Consider the following 19908-nt stretch of genomic DNA (forward strand, 5'->3'; position numbering starts at 1 on the left):
GGTCCGTTGCTGACATAACTCTCAGCCAGTAAAACCATGGTCTTAGCGGCCAGAAGGGAGCTATTACAATCACTCTGGCCTTGTCTTCCCTGATCTTCCTCAGAACTGCTGGGATTAGACATATCGGTGGGAAGTGTTATGATCCGGTGACTTTGGGGCCGCATGAGACTTTCTGTGGAGAAGGTGGAACCTGTACTGACCGCAAACCCTAAACTGACACCGCAACTAGAAGTAGCCGTGGGGTGTACCTAACACATCCTAGACACCTCGACACAGCCGGAGGACTAAATACCCCCATAGATGGAAATGGGAATTCTATCTTGCCTCAGAGCAGAACCCCAAAGGATAGGCAGCCCCCCACAAATATTGACTGTGAGTATAAGAGGAAAGACACACACAGGCAGAAAACAGGATTTAGCAAAAGAGGCCACTCTAGCTAAATAGAAAAGGATAGGACAGAATACTAAGCGGTCAGTATTAAAACCCTAAAAATATCCACAGCAGATAATACAAAAATTCCACATCTAACTAAAGACATGGAATGTATATCTGCATCTCCTGAGAATCCAACTTGACTGAAGAAATCCAAACACAGTCTAAGCTGGACAAGAAAAAACAATGAATTGCACTGAATTGTAAAGCACACAGCATGTGTGCTGCAGAAACAAAACCCAGACACTTATCTTAGCTGATTTGGCAGCAGGGCAGGAGGAACCAGACAGAGATGTAAAACCTCCAAGAACAATGGACAACTGGCAAGGGCTAATGGATCCTGCAAACCTAAATACCCAGTCAGAGCCGCAATCAGCAGGGACACCTGCTCAGGATTGCAACCCAGGGACAACTGTATTACCACCAACAACCACCGGAGGGAACCCAAGAGCAGAATTCACAACAGTACCCCCCCTTGAGGGAGGGTCACCAAACCCTCACCAGAGCCCCCAGGCCGATCAGGACGAGCCAAATGAAAGGCATGGACCAAATCAGCAGCATGGACATCAGAGGCAAAAACCCAAGAATTATCCTCCTGGCCATAACCCTTCCATTTGACAAGGTACTGAAGCTTCTGCCTCGAAAAGCGAGAATCCAAAATCTTCTCAACCACATACTCCAACTCCCCATCAACCAACACAGGGGCCGGAGGATCAACAGAGGGAACCACGGACACCACATATTTCCGCAATAAAGATCTATGGAAGACATTATGGATAGAAAGAGAGGCCGGAAGGGCCAATCGAAAAGACACCGGATTAATAATCTCAGAAATCCTATAAGGACCAATAAACCGAGGTTTAAACTTAGGGGGAGAAACCTTCATAGGAACATGACGGGAAGACAACCAGACCAGATCCCCAACCCGAAGCCGGGAACCAACACAACGACGACGGTTAGCAAAACGTTGAGCCTCCTCCTGAGACAACACCAAATTGTCCACCACATGAGCCAAAATCTGCTGCAACCTGTCAACCACAGAATCCACACCAGGACAGTCAGAAGGCTCAACCTGCCCCGAAGAAAAACAAGGATGAAAACCAAAATTACAAAAGAAGGGCGAAACCAAGGTAGCCGAAAAAGCCCGATTATTAAGGGCAAACTCGGCCAATGGCAAGAAAGCCACCCAATCATCCTGATCAGCAGACACAAAGCATCTCAAATAAGTTTCCAAAGTCTGATTAGTTCGCTCGGTCTGGCCATTTGTCTGAGGATGAAATGCGGAAGAAAAAGACAAATCAATGCCCAGCCTAGCACAAAAGGCCCGCCAAAACCTAGAAACAAACTGGGAACCTCTGTCGGACACAATATTCTCCGGAATACCATGCAAACGAACCACATGCTGAAAAAACAACGGAACCAAATCAGAAGAGGACGGCAATTTAGACAAAGGCACCAAATGAACCATCTTAGAGAACCGATCACAAACAACCCAGATAACCGACATCCTCTGGGAAACCGGAAGATCAGAAATAAAATCCATAGAAATATGCGTCCAGGGCCTCTCAGGGACCGGCAAAGGCAAAAGCAACCCATTAGCACGGGAACAACAAGGCTTGGCCCGCGCGCAAGTCCCACAGGACTGCACAAAAGAACGCACATCACGCGACAAAGAAGGCCACCAAAAGGACCTACCATCCAAATCTTTGGTACCAAAAATACCAGGATGGCCAGCCAACACAGAACAATGAACCTCAGAAATCACTCTACTAGTCCATCTATCAGGAACAAACAGTTTCCCCACTGGACAACGGTCAGGTTTGTCAGCCTGAAATTCCTGAAGAACCCGCCGTAAATCAGGGGAAATGGCAGAAAGGACCACCCCTTCTTTCAGAATGCCGACCGGTTCAAGGACCTCAGGAGAATCAGGCAAAAAACTCCTAGAGAGGGCATCAGCCTTAATATTCTTAGAACCCGGAAGATACGAGACCACGAAATCAAAGCGGGAAAAAAACAAGGACCATCGAGCCTGTCTAGGATTCAACCATCTGGCAGACTCGAGGTAAATCAGATTTTTATGATCGGTCAAGACCACAATACGGTGCTTAGCTCCCTCAAGCCAGTGTCGCCACTCCTCAAAAGCCCACTTCATAGCCAAAAACTCCCGATTGCCGACATCATAATTGCGTTCAGCAGGCGAAAACTTACGAGAAAAGAAGGCACACGGTTTCATCAAGGAACCAACAGGATCCCTCTGAGACAAAACGGCCCCTGCCCCAATCTCAGAAGCGTCAACTTCAACCTGAAACGGAAGAGAAACATCCGGTTGACGCAACACCGGGGCAGAAGTAAATCGGCGTTTAAGCTCCTGAAATGCAGAGACAGCTGCAGAGGACCAATTCGTCACAACAGCGCCTTTCTTCGTCAAATCGGTCAAGGGTTTAACCACACTGGAGAAGTTAGCAATGAAACGGCGATAAAAATTAGCAAAGCCCCAAAATTTCTGAAGGCTCTTCACGGATGTGGGTTGAATCCAATCATGAATGGCCTGAACCTTAACCGGATCCATCTCTATAGATGAGGGAGAAAAAATGAAGCCCAAAAAAGAAACCTTCTGCATTCCAAAGAGACACTTACGCCCCTTCACAAACAAAGCATTATCACGAAGGATCTGAAATACCATCCTGACCTGTTCCACATGAGACTCCCAATCATCGGAAAAAATTAAAATGTCATCCAAATATACAATCATGAATTTATCAAGATAAGTCCGGAAGATATCGTGCATGAAGGACTGAAACACAGATGGAGCATTAGAGAGCCCGAATGGCATCACAAGGTATTCAAAATGGCCTTCGGGCGTATTAAATGCAGTTTTCCATTAGTCACCCTGCTTAATACAAACAAGATTATATGCCCCCCGAAGGTCAATCTTCGTAAACCAACTAGCACCCTTAATCCTAGCAAACAAATCGGAAAGCAGAGGCAAAGGGTATTGAAACTTGACCGTGATCTTATTCAAGAGGCGATAATCAATACAGGGTCTCAAGGAGCCATCCTTCTTAGCAACAAAAAAAATCCCGCTCCCAACGGTGAAGAAGATGGCCGAATATGCCCTTTCTCCAAAGACTCCTTAACATAACTCCGCATGGCGGTATGTTCAGGCACAGACAGGTTGAAAAGTCGGCCCTTAGGAAACTTACAGCCTGGAATCAAGTCAATCGCACAATCACAGTCCCTATGCGGTGGAAGGGAACTGGACTTGGGCTCATCGAATACATCCTGAAAATCAGACAAAAACTCTGGAATTTCAGAAGAGGAAGAAGAGGAGATGGACATCAAAGGAACATCATTATGAACCCCCTGACAACCCCAGCTAGTCACAGACATAGACTTCCAATCCAACACAGGATTATGTACCTGCAACCACGGAAAACCCCGCACGATAGCATCATGCAAATTATGCAACACCAGAAAACGACAATCTTCCTGATGGGCTGGCGCCATGCACATGGTCACCTGTGTCCAAAACTGGGGCTTATTTTTAGCCAAAGGTGTAGCATCAATGCCCCTTAAAGGAATAGGGTTCTGCAAAGACTGCAAGGGGAAACCACAACACCTGGCAAACTCAAAGTCCATTAAGTTCAAGGCAGCACCTGAATCCACAAACGCCATGACAGAAAATGATGACAATGAGCAAATCAAGGTCACAGATAACAGAAATTTAGGTTGTACAGTACTGATGGTAAATGAACTAGCGATCCTCTTTGTATGCTTAGGGCAGACTGAAATGACATGAGAAGCATTGCCACAATAAAAACACAACCTATTCTGACGTCTGAATCCTTGTTGTTCCATTCTAGACAGAATCCTATCACACTGCATTGGCTCAGGCATCTGCTCTGAGGACAACGCCACAGCGCGCACAGTTCTGCGCTCCCGCAAGCGCCGATCAATCTGAATGGCCAGAGACATAGAATCACTCAGACCGAAAGGCGTGGGAAACCCCACCATAACATCTTTAACGGATTCAGAAAGACCCTTTCTGAAAATTGCCGCCAAAGCATCATCATTCCATTTAGTCAACACAGACCATTTTCTAAATTTCTGACAAAACAATTCTGCCGCTTCTTGAGACAGGGCCAACAAGGTCTTCTCCGCTTGATCCACAGAATTTGGTTCATCATATAATAATCCTAAAGCCTGAAAAAAGTCGTCTACATTAAGCAAGGCCGGATTCCCAGATTCCAGGGAAAATGCCCAATCCTGAGGGTCGCCACGCAGCAGGGAGATGACAATTTTAACCTGCTGAATGGAATCACCAGAGGATCGAGGTTTCAGAGCAAAAAACAGTTTAGAGTTGTTTTTAAAACTCAAAAATTTGGACCTGTCCCCAAAAAACAAATCAGGAGTAGGAATCCTAGGCTCTAAAACTGCAGTCTGAACAATATAATCAGAAATACCCTGTACCCTAGCAGCAAGCTGGTCTACACGAGAAGCTAATCCCTGAACATCCATGCTAGCACAAGACTCCTCAACCACCCAGAGAAAAAGAGGGAATGAAAGAAAAAGCAGGCTACAGAAAAAAAAATGGCTCAACACCTTTCTTCCCTTCTTCTGAGATGCATTTAACTCATTGTTGGCCAGTTGTACTGTTATGATCCGGTGACCTTGGAGCCGCATGAGACTTTCTCTGGAGAAGGTGGAACCTGTACTGACCGCAAACCCTAAACTGACACCGCAACTAGAAGTAGCCGTGGGGTGTACCTAACACATCCTAGACACAGCCGGAGGACTAAATACCCCTATAGATGGAAATTCTATCTTGCCTCAGAGCAGAACCCCAAAGGATAGGCAGCCCCCCACAAATATTGACTGTGAGTATAAGAGGAAAGACACACGCAGGCAGAAAACAGGATTTAGCAAAAGAGGCCACTCTAGCTAAATAGAAAAGGATAGGTGTTGTGAAATCCGTTCTCGAACTCCCTCCTGTGGTCATGAATGGTACTTCGGTGAGTTCTGTCCATGGACTCCCTCTGGTGGCTGTGAGTGGAGCTGCTGGTTCTGAGATTCCTTCTCCAGCTGCCCTCGCTTAGGGCTAGGCTGGATTCTCTATTTAACTCCACTCAGATCGTTATTCCTTGCCAGCTGTCAATGTTCTAGTACTGGTTCAGATCTCTCCTGGATCTTTCTGAGGACCTGTCTACTTCAGCACAAGCTAAGTTCCTGCTTGTTCAATTGTTACATATGGTTTTTCTTGCTAAGTCCTAGTCCAGCTTGCTATCATGAAACTACCTGGCTAGCTGGAAGCTCTGGGGGTGCAGAGTGGCACCACCGCATCGTGAGTCGGTGTGGGGGTATTTTTTGCACACTCTGCGTGGTTTTTGTAGCTTTTTGTGTTGACCGCAAAGATCCCTTTTCTATCCTCAATCTGTTTAGTTAGTCTGGCCTCTCTTTGCTAAAACCTATTTCATCCTGTGTTTGTGATTTCCTCTTATCTCACAGTCAATACTTGTGGGGGGCTGCTTTTACCTTTGGGGAAATTTCTCTGAGGCAAGTGAGGCTTTGTTTCCTTTCTTTAGGGGTAGTTAGCTCTTAAGCTGTGAAGAGGCGTCTAGGCAGAGTCAGGCACGCTCCACGGCTATTTCTAGTTGTGTTGATAGGAGTAGGATTTGCGGTCAGCAGAGTTCCCATTTCCCCAGAGCTCGTCCTGATTCCGTGTTTAACTATCAGGTCATTCCTGGTGCACCTAACCACCAGGTCCATAACAGATAGGACAGAATACTAAGCGGTCAGTATTAAAACCCTAAAAATATCCACAGCAGATAATACAAAAATTCCACATCTAACTAAAGACATGGAATGTATATCTGCATCTCCTGAGAACCCAACTTGACTGAAGAAATGCAAACACAGTCTAAGCTGGACAAGAAAAAACAATGAATTGCACTGAATTGTAAAGCACACAGCATGTGTGCTGCAGAAACAAAACCCAGACACTTATCTTAGCTGATTTGGCAGCAGGGCAGGAGGAACCAGACAGAGATGTAAAACCTCCAAGAACAATGGACAACTGGCAAGGGCTAATGGATCCTGCAAACCTAAATACCCAGTCAGAGCTGCAATCAGCAGGGACACCTGCTCAAGAATGCAACCCAGAGACAACTGTATTACGACCAACAACCACTGGAGGGAACCCAAGAGCAGAATTCACAACAGGGAAGGCATACAGGAGTTCTGACGTCCATTCTATGCTGAAGGCGTCTACTGCCAACGGCCTGTCTGCTGGGCTCAGGGAGCAGAACTTTTGAACTTTTTTGTTGGCTTTTGAGGCAAAGAGGTCTACCCTGGGTCTTCCCCACATGTGCACTATCCGTTGAAAAATGGACTTTTTTAGGGACCATTCCCCTTGCTTCAAGTGGTTCCTGCTTAAAAAGTCTGCCTTTATGTTCTCCACACCTCGGATATGCAGGGCCGATAATGAAAGGAAGTGCCTTTTGACAAGAGACACGAGTCTTGTGGTTATGTGCATCAGTGACCGAGAATGGGTGCCCCCTGGTGGTTCATGTATGCGACCGCTGTTCGGTTGTCCGATAGGACTCTCACATGATGCCCTGCCAAGTGTGGAAGTAACTTCTGTAGCGCTTTTTCTATTGCTAGGAGCTCCCACTCGTTTGAGGATAGATTTTTCCCCTTTTGAGCCCAGGGATCTTGGACCCACAGCGTGTCTGAGTGAGCTCCCCACCCCCATGGACTGGCGTCCGTTGTGATCACTTTGGAGGCTGTATATGTCCAGGGAACTCCTCTCGGAGATGACTCTATCTGTAACCACCACCTGAGCGATTGAAGTACAGAGAGTGGGAGAATGAGCTTCTGCTCTAGCTGCCCCTGAAGTTCCAGGTCGTTCTGCAGAACACATCACTGCAGTTCTCTTGCATCTAACCAGCGGAGTTCCTCTCTTGTAAAACAACTGATGTGGAGAGAGGAGCCGCCCCTTTTATCTTGAAGGTTTCTTGTCCTTGATGGGCGGATCCCCTCTCTCGTGGTGCCGTCATGTGTGATGGAAACATTTTTTTTTCCATTTTTTCACAAATAAATGCAGGTAATATCAAAGAAATTTTACCACTAACATGAAGTACAATATTAGCACCCCCACACCATCTCCTCCATGCTTCATGGTGGGAACCTGGCACGTAGTGTCCATCTGTTCACCTTTTCCGCTTCGCACAAAGACACGGTGGTTGGAACCAAAGATCTCAAATTTGGATTCATCAGACCAAAGCACAGATTTCCACTGGTCTAATGTCCATTCCTTGTGTTCTTTAGCCCAAACAAGTCTCTTCTGCTTGTTGCCTGTCCTTAGCAGTAGTTTCCTAGCAGCTATTTTACCATGAAGGCCTTCTGCACAAAGTCTCCTCTTAACAGTTGTTGTAGAGATGTGTCTGCTGCTAGAAATCTGTGTGGCATTGACCTGGTCTCTAATCTGAGCTGCTGTTAACCTGCGATTTCTGAAGCTGGTGAATCAGATAAACTTATCCTCAGAAGCAGAGGTGACTCTTGGTCTTCCTTTCCTGGGGTGGTCCTCATGTGAGCCAGTTTCTTTGTAGCGCTTGATGGATTTTGCCACTGCACTTGGGGACACTTTCAAAGTTTGCCCAATTTTTCGGACTGACTAACCTTCATTTCTTAAAGTAATGATGGCCACTAATTTTTCTTTATTTAGCTGCTTTTTTCTTGCCATTATACAAATTCTAACAGTCTATTCAGTAGGACTGTCAGCTGTGTATCCACCAGACTTCTGCACAACACAACTGATGGTCCCAATCCCATTTATAAGGCAAGAAATCCCACTTATTAAACCTGACAGGGCACACCTGTGAAGTGAAAACAATTCTCGGTGACTACCTCTTGAAGCTCATCAAGAGAATGCCAAGAGTGTACAAAGCAGTCAAAGCAAAAGGTGGTGGAGCGCCCCCACTGTCGAAGGGCCGAGGGGTACCCAGTACTGGGCCTCTCTGTCTCAGTTCTGGGATTGTCACGGCAGCTAGACCCGGTCCGTGACCCTGCTAAGGGGCGTCCAATGAAAGTTGAGAATGATGATGTGTGGTGCAGGTCGCGATGAATAACGAGGACACAGGGTTGCAGTCTCTTTATTTCTTTACTGAAGGCTTCAGGATCCTCAATCCAGAGTACGGTTAACAGGGCTGTCTGAGACCGGCCGGTCCGATGGCACCTCCAGAGTTCCCTTTGCAGATGGAAATCTGTGCCTTCCTTCTAGCGCCTGTGTGTTGTAGTCCTTCCCTGCTGAGTACCACGGGATAGTCCTCACAACTGTTGTGTCTGTTTCTGATGTTCCCTCACAACTGATTCTGATGTTCTTCTCCATCCCCCAGATGATATGGCTAGGACGCACCCGTATGACGGGTAGGCCTGGAGTTCTTCCGGGACCCTAGTGACGCCCCTCTCCCACAATTGCCCCCTATGTCTGCTTAGGTGATTTAGGTGAGACAGCCTGCCTATAACTAACTGTCCTGCCGTTGGTTTGAAGTAAGGCTTGGAGCCTATACTTCCTCGGCGTTTCCGGCCACCGGCTATGCGCCTCAGTAGGATGTTGCCTCGATCTTACAGCACAACTCCTACTGGTGTTTTCTCCTTGTTGCTATGATCTCAGTTCTCACTCTTCGCAATAAACCTCGCTTCTTGTCCTTTCTTGGGGTACCGCCGCAATGAAGTGCAGGCGCGGTCCCGTAACGTTCTTTCCTGTTCGCTAGGCCTCGGTCAGGATCCCACCCCTGACAGAGACCCCCCTGAATCTTCCCCTGCAACACCCTCTGCCACAGGATGTTGCCTGGTTCCAACCCAGTCAGCTTCTCTCTAACTTTCTATCCAACCCCCAGTTTTACCAGATTGTGAGGAGTGGCCTAATGCATAGTGCCCTTTGCTCCCCCTGGAGGCCAGACTATGAAGTGTATTGGTGTCTTTGATACCTGGTCAGATGAACTCCTTCAGTGCCATCAGACGTACCATAGCCCCCTAAGTGGCGGAGCAACAGTACTGCAACGACCAGGACTCTGGGGCGCTGCACTGGCTACTTTGAAGAACCTAGAATATAAGACATAATTTCAGTTGGTTCACAGTTTTTTGTTAAGTATATAATTCCACATGTGTTAATTCATAGTTTTGATGCCTTCAGTGTGAACGTACAATTTTCATAGTCATGAAAATACAGAAAATCTTTAAATGAGGTGTGTGTGTGTGCGTGTGCGTGTGTATATATATACATTTTCTGGGGGGGGCAAAGGAGTTTAAGGTTGCACAGTTACAAAAAGTCTAATCATGGTTAGACCAACTAATACAAACGTATGGCATTGGTTATATTAACTTTGATCATCTAAACAATTACAGGGAAACGTTTAACTTCATGCTTAAACACCCTGCACTCTACCATATATAAAAAAAAAAAAGTATAAGTTTTAGCTCTGAAAAACATGGATAAAACTTGCACATGAAAAATATTGTCTGAGCCTTTACAATAGCATTATTCAAATTTCTTAACCCCCTTCTCCCTCAAGCGACTTTCCATTTCCTCTCCTTCTTCAAAGAGCCATAACATTATTGTTTTTCCGCTCATGTAGCAATAGTAGAGCTTGTTTTTTTGTAGGACATGTTGCACTTTTTAAAGGACACTCATTTTTATCAAGTGACACTGGAAAGCAGGAAAAAAAAAAAAATTCCAGGTGTGTTGAAAAATTGCAAAAAGAGAGCAATTCTAAATAAATTTGCGTAGTTTTTCGAGACCCGTAGCATCTCTATTTTTCATTATCTGGGGCTGGGTGAGCTGACTTTTTGATACCATTTTTGTGTAGATATGTTTTGATCTCCCGTTATTGCATTTTATGCAGTGTTGCGCCAACCAGAAAAGCGTAATTCAATCAGATTAATTCTTTATATATTGATAGATCAGGCGCTTCTGAAAGCCAAGATACCAAATGTGTTTTTTTATTTTTTTTTTGAATGGTTTTATTTTGAACAGGCCGAACATGGGGGAGGACTTAACATTTTTTTGTACACTTAGGAATTTAGATGCTCCAATCACTTGTACTACACAGAGCTGAAGCCCCGCTCTGTGTACCAGAAATGCCCACTTGCTATGAGCACTGACCGCTACTCATAGCTATCCGGCTATGACAACCACTGCTGCAGTAGGGTGTAATTGCAACCCACAGTCATGACACTGGCTCAGAATTGAAGAATTAGTGAGGCACTTCCATCATGATCATGTTAATTACCGCTGTCAGAGATTGACAGAGGCATTTAACAAGTTAACAGCCATGGGTGGATCACATGTCCGCTGTTGAAATCAGTTGACATGTGTGGAAAAGATGTGGGCTCAGCGACGGAGTCCACATCAAAGGGGGAGAGACCCGACATGTGCCATACATGCATGGGGCATGACATGAAGGGGTTAAAAGGAACAAACAGTGTGTGAACCATAAATGCATTTATGCTACACTATAGAAAAAAATAAAATAAAAAAAAAACCCACACACACCACTAGGGTTGAGCGAAACGGGTCGATCATTTTCAAAAGTCGCCGACTTTTGGCTAAGTCGGCGTCTCATGAAACCCGATCCGACCCCTGTGCTTGTCGGCCATGCGGTACGCGACTTTCGCGCCAAAGTCGCGTTTCAATGACGCGAAAAGCGCCATTTCTCAGCCAATGAAGGTGAACGCAGAGTGTGGGCAGCGTGATGACATAGATCCTGGTCCCCACCATCTTAGAGAAGGGCATTGCAGTGATTGGCTTGCTGTCTGCGGCGTCACAGGGGCTATAAAGGGGCGTTCCCGCCGACCGCCATCTTACTGCTGCTGATCTGAGCTTAGGGACAGGTTGCTGCCGCTTCATCAGAAGCAGGGAGAGCGTTAGGCAGGGTCCACTAACCACCAAACCGCTTGTGCTGCAGCGATTTCCACTGTCCAACACCACCTTCGGTGTGCAGGGACTGTGGAAGCTATTTATTTATTTTTTTCCCCTCAGCGCTGTAGCTCATTGGGCTGCCCTAGAAGGCTCCGTGATAGCTGTATTGCTGTGTGTACGCCACTGTGGAAACCAACTGCTTTTTTCAAAGCACATATCCTCTTGTTCCTTCCTTTCTGCACAGCTATCTTTTTTGTTTGTCCACACTTTTTATTTAATTTGTGCATCAGTCCACTCCTATTGCTGCCTGCCATACCTGGCTTACATTACTGCAGGGAGATAGTAATTGTAGGACAGTTTTTTTTTTTTTTTTGTTTTTTTTTTGTGGGAGATTAAGATTGGCATTTCTGCTACAGTGCCATCCCTGTGTGTGCCATCTCTCACTGAGTGGGCCATAGAAAGCCTATTTATTTTTTCCGTGATTTGTGTTCTAAAATCTACCTCAACACAGAAACACTACATCAATCAGTGGGAGAAAAATATTGGCCTCAGTCAGGGCTTGTGTGCCACTGCTGTGTGTGCGCTATCTCTCATTCAGTGGGCTATAGCAAGCCTATATTTTTTTTTTTTTTTTTTTTTTAATATTATTTGGTTTCAAAAGTCTCCCTGAAAAAAAAAAAAAACCTAAAAAAACAGTGGGAGAGTAATATTGCCCTTTCAGCTTGTGTGCCAGTCTTGACTCCTGGGTGTGCCACCTCTCTCCCTCTCATTCAGTGGGCCATAGAAAGCCTATTTATTTTTTTTTTTAAATATTATTGGGTTTCTAAAGTCTCCCTGAAAAAAACAAAAAATACATAAAAAAACAGTGGGAGAGTAATATTGCCCTTTCAGCTTGTGTGCCAGTCTTGACTCCTGGGTGTGCCACCTCTCTCCCTCTCATTCAGTGGGCCATAGAAAGCCTATTTATTTTTTTTTTTAAATATTATTGGGTTTCTAAAGTCTCCCTGAAAAAACAAAAAATACATAAAAAAACAGTGGGAGAGTAATATTGCCCTTTCAGCTTGTGTGCCAGTCTTGACTCCTGGGTGTGCCACCTCTCTCCCTTTCATTCAGTGGGCCATAGAAAGCCTATTTTTTTTTTTTTTTTAATATTATTTGGTTTCTAATTCTCCCTGAAAAAAAAAAAAAAACCTAAAAAAACAGTGGGAGAGTAATATTGCCCTTTCAGCTTGTGTGCCAGTCTTGACTCCTGGGTGTGCCACCTCTCTCCCTTTCATTCAGTGGGCCATAGAAAGCCTATTTTTTTTTTTTTTTTAATATTATTTGGTTTCTAATTCTCCCTGAAAAAAAAAAAAAAACCTAAAAAAACAGTGGGAGAGTAATATTGCCCTTTCAGCTTGTGTGCCAGTCTTGACTCCTGGGTGTGCCACCTCTCTCCCTCTCATTCAGTGGGCCATAGAAAGCCTATTTATTTTTTTTTTTAAATATTATTGGGTTTCTAAAGTCTCCCTGAAAAAACAAAAAAAAACTAAAAAAACAGTGGGAGAGTAATATTGCCCTTTCAGCTTGTGTGCCAGTCTTGACTCCTGGGTGTGCCACCTCTCTCCCTCTCATTCAGTGGGCCATAGAAAGCCTATTTATTTTTTTTTTTAAATATTATTGGGTTTCTAAAGTCTCCCTGAAAAAACAAAAAATACATAAAAAAACAGTGGGAGAGTAATATTGCCCTTTCAGCTTGTGTGCCAGTCTTGACTCCTGGGTGTGCCACCTCTCTCCCTTTCATTCAGTGGGCCATAGAAAGCCTATTTTTTTTTTTTTTTAATATTATTTGGTTTCTAATTCTCCCTGAAAAAAAAAAAAAAACCTAAAAAAACAGTGGGAGAGTAATATTGCCCTTTCAGCTTGTGTGCCAGTCTTGACTCCTGGGTGTGCCACCTCTCTCCCTTTCATTCAGTGGGCCATAGAAAGCCTATTTTTTTTTTTTTTTTAATATTATTTGGTTTCTAATTCTCCCTGAAAAAACAAAAAAAACCTAAAAAAACAGTGGGAGAGTAATATTGCCCTTTCAGCTTGTGTGCCAGTCTTGACTCCTGGGTGTGCCACCTCTCTCCCTCTCATTCAGTGGGCCATAGAAAGCCTATTTATTTTTTTTTTTAAATATTATTGGGTTTCTAAAGTCTCCCTGAAAAAACAAAAAATACATAAAAAAACAGTGGGAGAGTAATATTGCCCTTTCAGCTTGTGTGCCAGTCTTGACTCCTGGGTGTGCCACCTCTCTCCCTCTCATTCAGTGGGCCATAGAAAGCCTTTTTTTTTTTTGGTTTTTTTAATATTATTTGGTTTCTAAAGTCTCCCTGAAAAAAACAAAAAAAACATAAAAAACATTGGGAGAGTAATATTGCCCTTTCAGCTTGTGCGCCAGTCTTGACTCCTGGTTGTGCCACCTCTCTCTCTCTAATTGTGGGCCATAGAAAGCCTTTTTTTTTTTTTTTTTTAATATTATTTGGTTTCTAAAGTCTCCCTGAGAAAAAAAAATAAATAAATTAGGTGGGAGATTAATATTGACATTAGTGCTTGAGTGACAGTCCTGCGTGTGTGTCATCTCTGTGATTTTGTGCCACAGAAAACAGAGTGTGTAACATTGTGCCTGATTTTCCTTGTGGTCTCACCAACCTGTTAAGGGATATTGAAATCATACTGAAGTTATAGCTCACCGTGTAAGTTGTTTGATAGCAACAAATAAAGTTACTTTGGTTAAGATTTTAAAACAATGAGGAAGTCTGGTGCAAGAGGTCGTCGTGGGCGTTCATTGTCAGCTGGTAATGATGGTAGTGGTAGTGGAGCATCAGGTGGTCGTGGGGATAAAAATATTCCACCTAAGTCTGGAGCTGTGGAGCCAGTTTCGTCGTCAGGCTACACAAGGCCTCGAACGCTCTCTTTTCTGGGAGTAGGAAAACCGCTTTTAAAGGCGGAGCAGCAACAGCAAGTTTTGGCTTACATTGCAGACTCAGCCTCTAGCTCTTTTGCCTCCTCTTCCGAAACTGGTAAATGTAAAAGCAGCGCGTCGCTTGTGGATGTTCACGGTCAGGGACAAGTCGCTTCCTTGTCCTCCTCAGCAAAAACTACAACAAGAGAGAAGGATGCAGCAGGCGACACAACGGGTCACTCCATGGAGCTCTTTACACATACCGTCCCTGGCTTAGAAAGTGAAACATTTAACAGGCCATGCCCATTACAAGTATATTCTGACATGGAGTGCACTGATGCACAGCCACAGCCAGAGTACTATGCTGCTCCTTTGACTCAGACCACCACATTGCCCTCTCAGGGTACAGATCCACAATCAGACCCTGATGAGACTATGTTGCCCCGCCACGAACGCTATACCACCGACCGACACAGTGACACAGACGAAGTTGCACACGAGCTCGAAGAGGAGGTAATAGATGACCCAGTTATTGACCCCGATTGGCAGCCATTGGGGGAACAGGGTGCAGGCGGCAGTAGTTCAGAAGCGGAGGTGGAGGAGGGGCCGCAGCAGGCATCAACATCGCAACAGGTTCCATCTGCCGGGCCCGTATCTGGACCAAAACGCGTGTCAAAGCCAAAACCTGTTGGAGCACAGCGTTGCCATCCGGTTAAAGCTCAGTCTGCAATCCCTGAAAAGGGATCAGAGTCTAGGAAGAGTGCAGTCTGGCATTTTTTTAAACAACATCCAACTGATCAGCGCAAAGTCATCTGTCAAAAATGTTCAACTAGCTTAAGCAGAGGTCAGAATCTGAAAAGTCTAAATACTAGTTGCATGCATAGACACTTAACCACCATGCATTCTCAAGCCTGGACTAACTACCAAACGTCCCTCAAGGTTGTAGCACCCTCGGCCAATGAAGCTAGTCAGCAACGCAACATCCCTTCCGTCACTGTAAGGCCACCATTTTCCGCACCACCGGCAGTATCTGTGCAGGTTTCTTTGCCAGCCAAAAGCAGTCAGGGTCAGGGAATCACCAGTTTTGTAGGAGGAAATATTGCATGTAGGGCACCGGCGGAAACAATACCGTCTCCAACCGTCTCTCAGTCTGCCATGTCCACCGGCACACCCGAAAGTTCCACGATCTACAGCTCTCCAGTCCAGCTCACCCTACATGAGACTCTGGTTAGAAAAAGGAAGTACTTATCCTCGCATCCGCGTACACAGGGTTTTAACGCCCACATAGCTAGACTAATCTCGTTAGAGATGATGCCCTACCGGTTAGTTGAAAGCGAAGCTTTCAAAGCCCTGATGGAGTACGCTGAACCACGATACGAGCTACCCAGTCGACACTTTTTTTCCAGAAAAGCCATCCCAGCCCTGCACCAGCATGTTAAACAGCGCATCGTCCATGCACTCAGGCAATCTGTGAGTACAAAGGTGCACCTGACTACAGATGCATGGACCAGTAGGCATGGCCAGGGACGTTATGTGTCCATCACGGCACACTGGGTGAATGTGGTGGATGCAGGGTCCACAGGCGACATCAATTTAGGGACAGTTGTGCCTAGCCCACGGTCTAGGAAACAGTTGGCTGTAGGCGTTCGCACCCCCTCCTCCTCCTCCTCGTCCTCCTGCAGAAGCTACAGCTCTTCCACAGAACGCAGTCGGCCAACCACTCCATCGGCAGATGACACTGTTGCACACCAGTTGTCCCATTATGGGCCAGCTACTGCCAAGCGTCAGCAGGCTGTATTGGCTATGAAGTGTTTGGGCGACAACAGACACACCGCGGAAGTTCTGTCTGAGTTCTTGCAACAAGAAACGCAGTCGTGGCTGGGCACAGTAGATCTTGAGGCAGGCAAGGTAGTGAGTGATAACGGAAGGAATTTCATGGCTGCCATCTCCCTTTCCCAACTGAAACACATTCCTTGCCTGGCTCACACCTTAAACCTGGTGGTGCAGTGCTTATTGAAAACTTATCCTGGGTTCTCCGACCTGCTCCTCAAAGTGCGTGCACTTTGCTCACATATCCGACGTTCGCCTGTACACGCCAGCCGTATGCAGACCTATCAGCGGTCTTTGAACCTTCCCCAGCATCGCCTAATCATAGACGTTGCAACAAGGTGGAACTCAACACTGCACATGCTTCAGAGACTGTGCGAACAGAGGCGTGCTGTTATTTATTTGTGGGAGGATACACGGGCAGGCAGTAGGATGGCAGACATGGAGTTGTCAGGTGTGCAGTGGTCGAAGATACAAGACATGTGTCAAGTCCTTCAGTGTTTTGAGGAATGCACACGGCTGGTTAGTGCAGACAACGCCGTAATAAGCATGAGCATCCCCCTAATGCGTCTGCTGATGCAAAGTTTGACGCACATAAAGGAGCAGGCGTCTGCACCAGAGGAAGAGGGAAGCCTTGATGACAGTCAGCCATTGTCTGGTCAGGGCAGTGTACAGGACGAGGTAGCGGGCGAAGAGGAGGTGGAGGACGAGGAGGATGATGGGGATGAGTATATTTTTAATGCGGAAACTTTCACGGGGGCACAGGAAATTGGTTGCGTGTCACGGCCGGGTTCTGGTTTTTTGAGGGACACAAGTGACGTAGATTTGCCTGCAACTGCCCCTCAACCAATCACAACCGGAGATTTGACAAGTGGAACTTTGGCCCACATGGCGGATTATGCCTTACGTATCCTACAAAGGGACACACGCATTACGAAAATGATGAACGATGACGATTACTGGTTGGCCTGCCTCCTTGATCCACGCTATAAAGGCAAATTGCAAAATATTATGCCACATGAGAACTTGGAACTAATATTAGCAACCAAACAATCAACTCTTGTTGACCGTTTGCTTCAGGCATTCCCAGCACACAGCGCACGTGATCGTTCTCACACGAGCTCCAGGGGGCAGCAGACTAGGAGTGTTAGGGGTGCACACATCAGAAGTGGCGTTGGACAGAGGGGTTTTCTGACCAGGTTGTGGAGTGATTTTGCTATGACCGCAGACAGGACAGGTACTGCTGCATCAATTGAAAGTGACAGGAGACAACATTTGTCCAGTATGGTTACTAACTATTTTTCATCCCTTATCGATGTTCTCCCTCAACCGTCATTCCCATTTGATTACTGGGCCTCCAAATTAGACACCTGGCCAGAATTGGCAGAATATGCATTGCAGGAGCTTGCTTGCCCGGCAGCAAGTGTCCTATCAGAAAGAGTATTCAGTGCTGCAGGGTCAATATTAACCGAAAAAAGGACTCGTCTGGCTACCCAAAATGTTGACGATCTAACATTCATTAAAATGAACCACAACTGGATTTCAAAATCTTTTGCCCCACCTTGCCCGGCCGACACCTAGCTTTCCTATGAAAAGCTCTTGCCTGTGAATTACTTTTCTAATGTCTAATTTGCTGCTGCAGATTGTACAGCATACGACATGTTTACACCTCCCTAAATGGCCAAACTCCCCACACGGGGCCGTGGTATCGCGACTTGGCGCAAGCACCCGTGAGACTGCTGTTTGTCTGAAGAGGTGGGTGTGCTCGCTTTTGGTTGACGGCATTGCTACTGGGTCCCTCATAGTACAATGTAGTGTCTCTGGCGGTGGTGGTGCGCACCCAACGTCAGACACACCGTTGTAACATGAGTGGCCCTGGGGCGGTCCCGCCGGCCTCAAGAGAGTTCCCCCCTACCCCAGCTCAAACTGGGCTCTACTACGTGCAAAATTATGTCGCACAGCTCCACCAATCTTTAGTCTATTCGCTGACATCATTCAATGTCTGGCACTGACAATACAAATTTGTAGACATCTATGATGCAACTTAAAGTAGTCTGTGTCTGTGTCCTATATTGGCACCATTAAATAGTTACTGCCAAATTACTATGTCAGAAACACAGCAGATGAGCCCACCCCTGTACCTAAGTATGCCATCTTTTTTTTTGTTTTGGTTGTTTTGCGAGACATTAACATCTATTTATATTTTGGGAGTACTGGGACAGACACTCCTTGCACTACTCCTCCACTCAGCACCAAGCTGCCTGCCCGTGTATCCATGTAACCGCTGTAAAACTGCCATGAGCCTATTGTTTGTTATTTTAGGCCTTTGATAGCCTGTCTGCGGTCCCTACTCCTCCACTGACCACCAAGCTGCCTGCCCGTGTATCCATGTAACCGCTGTAAAACTGCCATGAGCCTATTGTTTGTTATTTTAGGCCTTTGAAGCCTTTCTGCGCTCCCTCCTTCCACTAGTCCTCCACTGACCAGACCACTGCTGCCCGTGTACCCCTGGAACCAATTTTAAAGTGCCTACAGCCAGCCCATTTTATTGTGTTAGGCCTTCGAAGCCTGTCTGCGGTCCCTCCTTCCACTAGGCCTCCACTGACCAGACCACTGCTGCCCGTGTACCCCTGGAACCAATTTTAAAGTGCCTACAGCCAGCCCATTTTATTGTGTTAGGCCTTCGAAGCCTGTCTGCGGTCCATACTTCCACTAGTCCTCCACTGACCAGACCACTGCTGCCCGTGTACCCCTGGAACCAATTTTAAAGTGCCTACAGCCAGCCCATTTTATTGTGTTAGGCCTTCGAAGCCTGTCTGCGGTCCATACTTCCACTAGGCCTCCACTGACCAGACCACTGCTGCCCGTGTACCCCTGGAACCAATTTTAAAGTGCCTACAGCCAGCCCATTTTATTGTGTTAGGCCTTCGAAGCCTGTCTGCGGTCCCTCCTTCCACTAGGCCTCCACTGACCAGACCACTGCTGCCCGTGTACCCCTGGAACCAATTTTAAAGTGCCTACAGCCAGCCCATTTTATTGTGTTAGGCCTTCGAAGCCTGTCTGCGGTCCATACTTTAAATACTCCTCCACTCAGCACCAAGCTGCCTGCCCGTGTATCCATGTAACCGCTGTAAAACTGCCATGAGCCTATTGTTTGTTATGTTAGGCCTTTGATAGCCTGTCTGCGGTCCCTACTTTAAATACTCCTCCACTCACCACCACCAAGCTGCCTGCCCGTGTATCCATGTAACCGCTGTGAAACTGCCATGAGCCTATTGTTTTTTTATGTTAGGCCTTTGATAGCCTGTCTGCGGTCCCTACTTTAAATACTCCTCCACTCACCACCACCAAGCTGCCTGCCCGTGTATCCATGTAACCGCTGTAAAACTGCCATGAGCCTATTGTTTGTTATGTTAGGCCTTTGAAGCCTTTCTGCGCTCCCTCCTTCCACTAGTCCTCCACTGACCAGACCACTGCTGCCCGTGTACCCCTGGAACCAATTTTAAAGTGCCTACAGCCAGCCCATTTTATTGTGTTAGGCCTTCGAAGCCTGTCTGCGGTCCATACTTCCACTAGTCCTCCACTGACCAGACCACTGCTGCCCGTGTACCCCTGGAACCAATTTTAAAGTGCCTACAGTCAGCCCATTTTATTGTGTTAGGCCTTCGAAGCCTGTCTGCGGTCCATACTTCCACTAGGCCTCCACTGACCAGACCACTGCTGCCCGTGTACCCCTGGAACCAATTTTAAAGTGCCTACAGCCAGCCCATTTTATTGTGTTAGGCCTTCGAAGCCTGTCTGCGGT

This window comes from Ranitomeya variabilis, chromosome 2 (genome assembly GCF_051348905.1).
Source record: "Ranitomeya variabilis isolate aRanVar5 chromosome 2, aRanVar5.hap1, whole genome shotgun sequence".
Taxonomy (NCBI): Eukaryota; Metazoa; Chordata; class Amphibia; order Anura; family Dendrobatidae; genus Ranitomeya; species Ranitomeya variabilis.